Genomic DNA, 10,173 nt, shown 5'->3' with positions numbered 1-10,173 from the left:
TGCTTTGGAATAAACCATATAATAGAAGAAAACTTTAAATACCAAATCATTACTAAAAATACTTTAACCACCAGGCTTTATTTGGATTCAAACTCACCCATGGTGATATAGAATGTAAGGACCATATACTTTTTTTTGCTTTTGCACGGGCATAAAAATGACATTTGGGAAACAACTGCAATTTCACTGCACCATCAATTTCTCATTGCCATTGAAAGCTCTAGTGGCTTGAATAGTTCTCTGGTGAAAAGCCGATTTTCTTTAAACTTTCTCCTAATTGACTGCATTATTACTATCCTAAAAATAATTTAAATATTATTTAAATGTTTTTCATAATATATTTTAAATAAATTTTAATATAAATATACTTCTAATATTATAAATTATTATTTAACCTTTTTTTATTTAACATAAATATAAATATAAATATAAATATAAATATAAATAATTTATTTTTAATATATACATATTTTAATTTAATATCATTAATAAAATTTTTATTTTATCACCACAATTACATTTACATCCAAACACATATCTTATCACTTAGGGTCCGTTTGTTTAAGGTGAAAATGCTTTTCAGAAAATATTTTCCAGATTTTACGGTGTTTGTTTGCTGGAAAATGAATTCCTATAGGAAAACATTCTCCAAAACACGGGTAAATCATCTCCCAATTTTCGAAAAACATCTTACCGATTTCTAAGCCGTAAAATATTTTCCATTCTCTTCTCTTCACTCTCATCGCCTCTCCCTTTCTTTCTGTCCATCAGCCTCCGCCTCTCCTCCTCATCTCTGTTCGTTGGCCTCACCTCATCATCTTTACCTCGTCATCTCTGTCAATCGACCGTCGTGAAGTCTGTATTTTGAAGAAACCCTAAAAAATTAGCAGCCACAGTCCTATTAAGGTATATCACTATCTTTTTTCTTATTTATGCTCGTGCTGGTTCTCTTCTAATGGCAGATTTGTAATGTATGCTGGTTCACCTCTTTTCGTTAGGTTGCTAAAAAATTACAGCCTCCTTCGTCACCTCTTCTCGCGATTCATCGAAGGTAGATTTCTACTCACCTTCTTGATTGCAAGCTTTAGGATTTAATTATTAGGGGTTTCTGCATATTTGTATTAGTATTTTATTTTTTATTTTGTTCAATTGCTGAGGTTCGACGAATGAAGTAGGATTGAGATGTAAACTTGAAGAATTAGAGGAAAATTGGTAATTTTTTAGCTTAAACTGGCTTTACTGTGTTAAATGGAGCATTTCATTTGATGAAACTGAATTTTGTTGATTAGTAAAAAAAATGAAGAAATATTGAGGAATTTACTGAGATAATATTTTGTCTCGCTTTTTTCTCGTTTGATTCAATCTTGGTTTGGATTTAAATTGGGGAATATTTTGAAAGTTACTACAAATGAGATAGATGAGAATATTATGTGGTGTAAGGGCAGCATACATTACATACATACATACATACATACATACATACATACATCCATACATACATACATGCATGCATGCATGCATGCATACATGCATACATACATACATACACATTTATGTTTTTCAGTTTTTATTACAGTAATAATATGAGCCATGTATACGTATGTATATACTATAGGGAGTTGGGACATATGTTCCAAAAATAATAGACATGATAATTGAAGTAAGGAAAGTGAAGTTGAAGGCAATTATTCGTATTCTTATGCCATGGTAAAAAATGCTAGGAACTCAAGATCAACGATCAGGGAATAATTCAAATGGGAATGCTTTCTTACCGACTACTATGATCCATAAGTATCCTCTATTTGAGATCACATTGAGTTCAGCCAGTTAAGTAGTCTTGGTTATCTTAAGTTATAATCTTAGTGAGATTGATATTTAATTTATTGATATATATTATATATCTTTTTAGTCTGTTGCTCAGCTGGAGGTATAGTAAAATAAATGGCAGTGTTCTTCTGCTCGAGTTTGGTTATTTTGCTGAAATTTATTTGTTGGGCTAAATTTTTTGAACTATGATTTTATCTTAAGTTATAATGTGTTAATGATATGGTTGTAAAAGGTTTTTCCATACATAAACCCTGATTTCTAACTTTATCAATCTCTGATTCATGATTTTGATTCTGATTCTAATATGTTTGTTTTATTAAATTTTTGTTGTAAAGATGGGCAAACAGCCTTAGTAGTAATTTTTGTTTTGATGCATGAGAGGTGATTTACATAAAGGAGTTATATTGTTTAGAAACTTAGGTAAATTGAATTGATGGTTCAATCATGATTTTACATTCATATGGGTTTTACTGGCAAGTTCCTTAAGTAAACTATTATAGTGGATTATTTATTTTAAATGTAGTAGTTGACTATTACGTAATATGATAACATTTTTTTTGAAAGTTAATATGATAACATTGAAGTGTGTCCTTTGGGGACCTTTTTACAAAACCCTATTTATATTCAAGGCATTTTATGTTATATTAGTTTGTCTTTAATTATTTACTGAGTGTGAGGGTAAATATCTAATTGATCTTTTAGTTCTCTGTAGCTTTTGATTATTGAGTTAGTGAATTTACTGTGTGATTCAGAGCATTGGGTATTGCTTAGAATTTCTTGTTGATTGTATACATGTGCCACTTGCTAGCCGTTATAAAGTCAGGATAAATTTTAGGATCACTAATCTATAAAGTTAGGATTGAAAATCATTTAATTTGCAATCTGTAAGACACTTATAGATGAATATAACATAAAAAATTGATCCTCATATATGAGGGGAAGAGATGAATAGATTTTGAATTTGACTTGCTGCATGTAGTAATTCTATAGCTAAGGAGCGAAAAGGTGCTCTAATAAGTTTTGTGCTGGTTTATACATATAAATGCCAGTTAGTTGAAGATTGAAAAGTTACTTGGAAGAAAAAATGAACGTATCTGTTGGAAGTTAGAGGTTAAACAATCAAAAAATTAACTATTCAATGTTTTGAAAAGAATCTAACCATGCCTCATGAATATCCATAAGCTCCAGTGACGTTGCATATGGGTTATTTTTATTGATGAATATATATCTGAAATTTTTTGTAGGATGTTTATCTACTAGGAAAATATAATTGTTGATGAATTTTCAGACTATGAAATCTGAAGAAAAAAAGACCTTATTTAATTTTTATGGAGGGACCAAAATTGTGTTATAAAATTTTGCAATCATTATAATATAATTTTATTATTGTACTACTTTTATAGCTTTCAAATTTTTATAAATTAAAGAATATTTATTTTTTTCTATTTGTGAGGGAGGCAAAAATACTTGAGAGCCTCTATCGCCACCTCTGTTTTTATGTATCTAACTTTTTAATAAAAAATATACACTTTATAATCAGTTCCATTGGGTTCCATTTTGATAGCTATGTACCCAAGAATATGCAATCTTTAATTAAAAAATATTTTGATTACGTGATACCAGAAAATAATTAAAATAATATATTTAAAAACTAATATTGATATGATTAATATTTTAACGAACTAACCATTGAATTCATCAATATACTTGTACTTGTCATGCATGTAAAATTTTAAGTCGATCTAAAATATTGTATATATTAATATTTATTGAAGTATTGATACAAAGAAAGTAGCTTAATTTCTCAAAAAATTATTAAAATAAAGTAGCTTAATTTCTCAAAAAATTATTAGAATTACAAAGAAAGTAGCTTAATTTATCAAAAAATTATTAATGCAATTATAATTAGCTTGATATGTATGTATGCACTTTAGTCATGGTAACTTTTAGTCATATATGTGATCTTATGAAAATCTTGCATCTTTTTTTTAGTGATCAAATATTTGTGTGGCATTATTTTGTGTAGATGGATCGTAATCAAGATCAAAATGCAATTGCTGGAGTCGTGGCTTCAGTTTTAGCTTTTGGGGCTCTTTGGATTAAAAATTAAAAACTAGGAAGGAAATTACTTCTCACCTTCGTGTGAATCGAGATTATGAAAGAGAAAATTATATTAATTGTATTTTATATAGTGGTGACCAGCATTGTATTGATGCGATAAAGATGAGACCGATCGCCTTTTTTAATTTGTGTGATATTCTTAGTAAGAATAATTTTTTACAATAAACTAAATCTGTGAATATTAGGGAGCAAGTAGTTATATTTTTACATATAACTGGTTATAATGTAAGGTTTCGAGTGATTGGATCTAGATATTATAGATCAACTGAGACAGTTCACTGTTATTTTAGGGTTGTATTGAGAGCTATTTTGAAATTGTATAAACTAGTTATTAGATTACCTGATGAGTCAACTCCTAGTGAAATCAGAAACAATCCAAGGTTTTATCCTTATTTTAAGGATTGTATTGGAGCATTAGATGGAACTCATGTTCGTGCATCCGTTCCACTTAGCATTCAAGGAAGATTTCGTAGCCGTAAAGGGGGGATGACACAAAATGTATTGGCTGTCATTACATTTGATTTGAAATTTTCCTATGTTCTAGCTGGTTGGGAAGGTAGTGCACATGATTCTCGTATTTTAAGTGATGTAGTTTCACACCCAAGAGGATTAAGAATTTAGAAAGGTAATAATTATCATTAAATACCAAATAGTTCTAGTAAGCTCATAATTTATTAGTATTAATTATGTTTTATAAAATTGTAGGTAAATATTATCTTGCTGATGCTGGATATGACATCCAAAATGGATATATTACCCCATATTGTGGTGTCCGATATCATTTAAAAGAGTTTAGTGCTCAGGGGCCTGAAAATGCAAAGGAACTCTTTAATCTTCGTCATTCATCATTACGAATCACTATTAAATGTGTTTTTGGGATTTTGAAGAAACGGTTTCGTGTATTAGATGCTGAACCATTTTGGAATTTTCAAACTCAAGTATATATAGTTTTGGCTTGTTGTATCATTCATAATCATATAATGGGAGTTGATCCTAGTGATTTACTTAATCAAGGATTATACGATGAGCTTGAGTCTGATTTGATAATACCAACTCTTACGAAGCGAGAAGAAATAGAAGAAGCAAAAGAATGGTCTGCTAAGAAAGACGAAATTGCACAAATTATGTGGACTAATTATATGGTTAGAAATATTAGGTAGGTTTAAGGCTTAGGGTTATTGTTTCTATGTTATGTATGTTATGTATGTGGACTAATTATATGGTTAGAAATATTAGGTAGGTTTAAGGCTTAGGGTTATTGTTTCTATGTTATGTATGTTTTAGTATTAAAATTGTTTTTTTTTTGTTAATGTTGGTTGGATAATGATATTGAAATTTTAGTTTGTTGGATTTTGAAATGATTATGTCTTGAATTTGTTAGATATTGATTATGTTTTAAGCTTGTTAGATATTGAATTTATTATGTTTTAGGCTTGTTAGATATTGAATTTATTATGTTTTAAGCTTGTTGGATATTGAAATGATTGACAATGACAATTATTTATGTAGAATGGGTAAGGGCAACAAAGAAAGGACCTCCAAGCAATTCAAGTGGACAAAATCGATGGAACATCTTTTTCTTGAAATTCTAGTAGAAGAGGCCTAGAGAGGAAATAAGCCTTCTAATACTTTAAAAGCAATTTCTATTAATCAAGTTGCCGAAGTTATTTCTGAAAGATTTCAAGTCCAATGCGATGCGAAGCATGTGGAAAATCATTTGAGGACTGTAAAAAACCAGTGGCAGATTATATGCATAATTCAGGGTGAAAGTGGTTTTGGATGGGATGATAACATGAAAATGATCACATGTGATAGAGCGACATATGATGCAGTAGTGATGGTAATATATGTATATATATGTTAAGTATATTTCAATTTTTTTTACTTGTTATTCTAATTGTGTATAATATCTAACAGGCACACAAGAAGTATGAACCATTTTTGAATAAAAGCATTGATCATTATGATGAAATGGCTTTGGTTGTTGGAAAAGATATGGCAATAGGGAGTTTTGCAGAACATTTGCTGACATAGATTTGGATGATGGTAACCAAGATTCAGTGTCTATAGACTGTGACAATGAAGAGACTAGAGAGGTAAGAACAAAAGCATATTCATCTGGCACATCCAAACGTAAAAGAAAAAATGTTCAAGAAAGTGTCGTTGATGAACAAATTAAATTTGTGGGTGAACAACTTGGTAAAATTGCTAATGCTTTGGAACAATTTACTGTGGATAAGACACCACATCTTTACGAAGAAGTGATGTCGATGGAGGAAGAAGGATTTGATGATGACTTCCTGTGTCTTGTGTTTGACTATCTAGTGAGTCATGAATTCGAGGCCAAAGCTTTTTTAGTTAAAAGTAAGAAGCATTAAAAAATTTGGCTTCAAAAATTTTCTCAAGGTTAAAGATATTGATACTTTTAATATGGTGTAATATTAGTTATGCACTTGGACAATGTTGTTGTTATTATATGGTGTATTACTAATTATGCATTTGGATAATATTATGAATTTCTAGTATTACTTGTGGTTTAAAGCTAATTTATAATTATTCAATCCTTGTTTTTTATTTTTTTATAACACGATTACAAATAATTTATTTGACTTTGGTTGTTTTCAGTTTATGACGGTTAATATTCTAGCTTAATAATTGAGTATTATTATATATTTAATTTTATTTATGTATTTATAAATAAATCATTGCAATATATGTAAAAAAATTTAAAATATAAATTTATTAATATATGTAAAAACAGCTTTTCTAGAAAATATTTTCAGGAAATTTGCCAAACAACAGAAAATATTTTACACAGATTCATCCAAACACCAGAAAAGTAAATTATTTCCAAAAAAGTAAATTATTTTCCAGAAATCATTTTACAGAAAATATTTTACTGGCAAACAAATGAAGCCTTATTTTAATCTCATTAAAGTTAATCTCACCACCTATTCAAATGATAAAAAAAAGGCAAAATTAAATATTACGCCTAAAATAAAGATAAATAAGTACAAATACAAATAATACATGAGTTGTCAAAGCTCAACAGCCAGGCCTTAACTTTTATTGTTTGGTTTGGACCATGCTATGGACCATGCTTTCAGATCAATAAAGCCGAAAACTAACACAGTGGAGGGCTCAGGTTAACTGATAAGACTAGACAACTTAAGGGTAAGTGAAGAGAGCAAGAAAGAAACAAGGATAGATATGGGCAAATACCATTCTGGCTTTAACTCTACAAATATTTATGGTTGTTTGCAGATTCATGTCAAGTTGCCCAAATAGTTTCTGGGTTTTGATTAGTCCCAGGGCCCATGCAGCGATGCTGATAACAAGAACAAACCTCCTATTGCCATGCATTCCCACACAGTACTTGTGCTGGTTACCATCCCTTTTGGAAGAGATGAATTTTTGGCCTCCTTGTGCTAGGAGTCATCCTCTTCCATTGCTTGCTCTGGCTCTGCTGCATTATCAATTCATGGCAGGCTTTGAAGGACATAAAAGAGTGGAGGCCTGGCTTTTCAATTATTCATTTGTCTTTCCATTGAGTAAGCATTTTCAATTTCTGACTTCCATGGCCTTCTTTCTCCTTTTTTGTAATTATACCTTTTTTTCTAAAAAAACAAAACAAGAGGCTTTTTCTTGTGTTTTCGCTTTCTTATTTTGGTCTCAGGAGGGCTTTCTCTTCTGTTCCAGCGTGTGGATCACAGCGATGCACTCTCCAACAGATAATGGTTACAAGCAAGATTTAAATTATGACAAATATTGATAATGCGACTCAATGTGCTAATCCCTATATTTTCTTTGATAGAAAAAACATTACAAAACGATTACATTCTTAAAATACTAATGACACAGACAAACAGTATTATGCTCATTTATCAATATATTCCGTACTAAATTTGAGGGCTCCCCAAATAATTGTACTGTACCCAATTCACTTAAAACTATTTTGATCATATGATTGATAATCTTATTTTGAGCTCTTGAAACGTGACGAAATATAACAATGATGTTAGATCTGTCAAAGGCCAATTTTTTTTTGTTTGCTAAAGATTTATATTTTTCAAATTTAACAATCAAAATGAACTTAATTACTAAATTCAAGTATTAAAGTGAATCAAAAACAAAAAAAAAAACATAATTATCAATTTAAGGGTAAAAAAAATTACATTAACCCTTAAGAAGGGTTGGAATTTTTTATGGGAATTGAAAAATTATAGCACATGAATTAATCCTGCAACCATTTCAATTGATTGAGGAATTGAAAGATATTATTTGCAAGAAATAATTGGGGTGACATTGACGTACAAAAGGATATAATAATCTCAATCAACTTAGAATGTCACCAAAATTGGGCAATTTACCAAAAAAAGCCGTTTTTTTTTAAATTTATCGAAATGGGCCGATTTTTTTATTATTTACCGGAATGGGCCATTTTCCGGGAAATCGCATCCACGTCAGCGCGATGTCAGGGTACGTGTCAGGACATCGCGCTGACGTGGACACGATGTCCTGCCACGTGGCTCGTTTTTGGGGACGCGATTTTGACGCTTTTTTTACGTTTGGTTTTTTTGGCTTTTAGGGTTTAGGGTTCAGGATTTTTAGGGTTTTTAGGGTTTTTAGGTCCCGGAATAAATTATTTCGAGTTGACGTTTCTGGTCAAATAATATAAAATCGCTTCTACCAGGATGCTATTTGAGAAGAAATTGTGAAATCCCGCCCTCGTGGACGCGATTTTGCTACAGTAGGTCATGTAAGAAATAATTTTTTTTTTGACGTTTCTGAGCAAATAGTATAAAATCGCCTCTACCAGGATGCTATTTGAGAAGAAATTGTGAAATCGCGCCCTCGTGGACGCGATTTTGCTACAGTAGGTCATGTAAGAAATAATTTTTTTGACGTTTTTGAGCAAATAGTATAAAATCGCCTCTACCAGGATGCTATTTGAGAAGAAATTGTGAAATCGCGCCCTCGTGGACGCGATTTTGCTACAATAGCAAGTTTGGGCTGAGGCTATAAATTAGGCAGAAAATGTTCTTAGAATGCATAAGTCATAGCAGAAACAATTTAGAGAGGCTAAGAAAGTTAGAGTTTCAAAATGAGTGAACGTATTAGTGCTGTTATTTACTACTGTGGTGAGGTTTGCCACATCGAGAATGGTGTTATTTTTTTGTCGGAGAATACGGTGCGACTGTCATTTAACCAGAACATAGATTTGACAGAACTTCGTAAAAGAATTAGGCGTAAAATCTTCGAAATGACGCCAATGAAAGTTCTGTCAATCACATATCGATTTTGTTCTTGTGTTGATCTGGTGACATATGACTCGTTCGACATAAAAGGTGCTCGTAGCTTGGAGGCAATTGATACGACCATGCCCCGGGCACACTTTTGGATCAGCTCCCTAAGCATTGTTTGCAAATCCATGCGAGCTGAATTAGTTCAATTTCATTTCGTTAAGCTCCGTTTAGCTCGTTTCCAGCTCACTCGAGCTCAAGTCAACTCACTCAAGCTCAATTCAGCTCAATCTTAACCCAATGAGCTTATTTTTAGCTTTCTTTAGCTTGCATTTATTTTGCTGAAATAAACCATTTAATTTGTCATTAGTTAAATTAGTTGTTTATCTTAAGTTAGTTAATTTGTTAAAATCTGGACAAATAATTAATTAAGTGTTTTAATTATATCTAAATTAAATACTTAATTAATTATGATGTTTTAAATATGTCTAAAATTGTTAATATGTATGGCCAAATTTAATGTGCAAATTATTGAGTTCATATGCTGCTAATTTAATGTGTTTGAAATGCATTTAACTTGCTGATTTAATTTGCTGCAGGTTCATGAACGGATTGGTGCAATGTATGGGACTGTGCATGCACAATTGAGGTTCAATGGATGGCATTTAAATGAGCACATGCATTTGGGACGTTCATGCAAGAGGGAGTTGCTGAAAGTTCATGTATTTGAAGATTCATGGATCATATTTATGGGGGAAAATACATGGGACGTTTCATGCATGATTCATGCATTTGCAAGATGACCATTCAAGTATTTTAGGCATATTAATGCCTCATTCAGCCAAGGAAGATGTAGGATAATTAAAGAGCTGCACATTCATGGAATTATGGAGATTCTTCAAGGCTAAGGATGCATGATGCATCAAGTGAAGCATCATGATGGTTCGGCCAATTCATGTACCATCTTCAAGCATGAACTGGA

The 10,173-nt window shown here is 31.2% G+C and overlaps 1 long non-coding RNA gene across 2 annotated transcripts; it reads left to right on the top strand.

Annotated features, from left to right (window-relative positions):
- The first annotated feature begins 527 nt into the window (after positions 1-527).
- Positions 528-6,473, top strand: LOC107901201 (uncharacterized). 2 transcript variants are annotated; one of them, XR_005914482.1, is made up of 5 exons: positions 544-906; positions 999-1,051; positions 1,722-1,826; positions 5,458-5,788; positions 5,866-6,473. It is a non-coding gene; the product is annotated as an uncharacterized lncRNA (long non-coding RNA). The 2 variants fall into 2 exon arrangements; XR_005914483.1 differs by lacking the exon at positions 1,722-1,826 and having other exon boundaries at positions 528-906.
- The last annotated feature ends 3,700 nt before the right edge of the window (positions 6,474-10,173 follow it).

The sequence above is a fragment of the Gossypium hirsutum genome, chromosome D06 (genome assembly GCF_007990345.1).
Source record: "Gossypium hirsutum isolate 1008001.06 chromosome D06, Gossypium_hirsutum_v2.1, whole genome shotgun sequence".
In the NCBI taxonomy this organism is placed as follows: Eukaryota; Viridiplantae; Streptophyta; class Magnoliopsida; order Malvales; family Malvaceae; genus Gossypium; species Gossypium hirsutum.
This window is presented reverse-complemented; position numbering and strand designations above follow the sequence as displayed.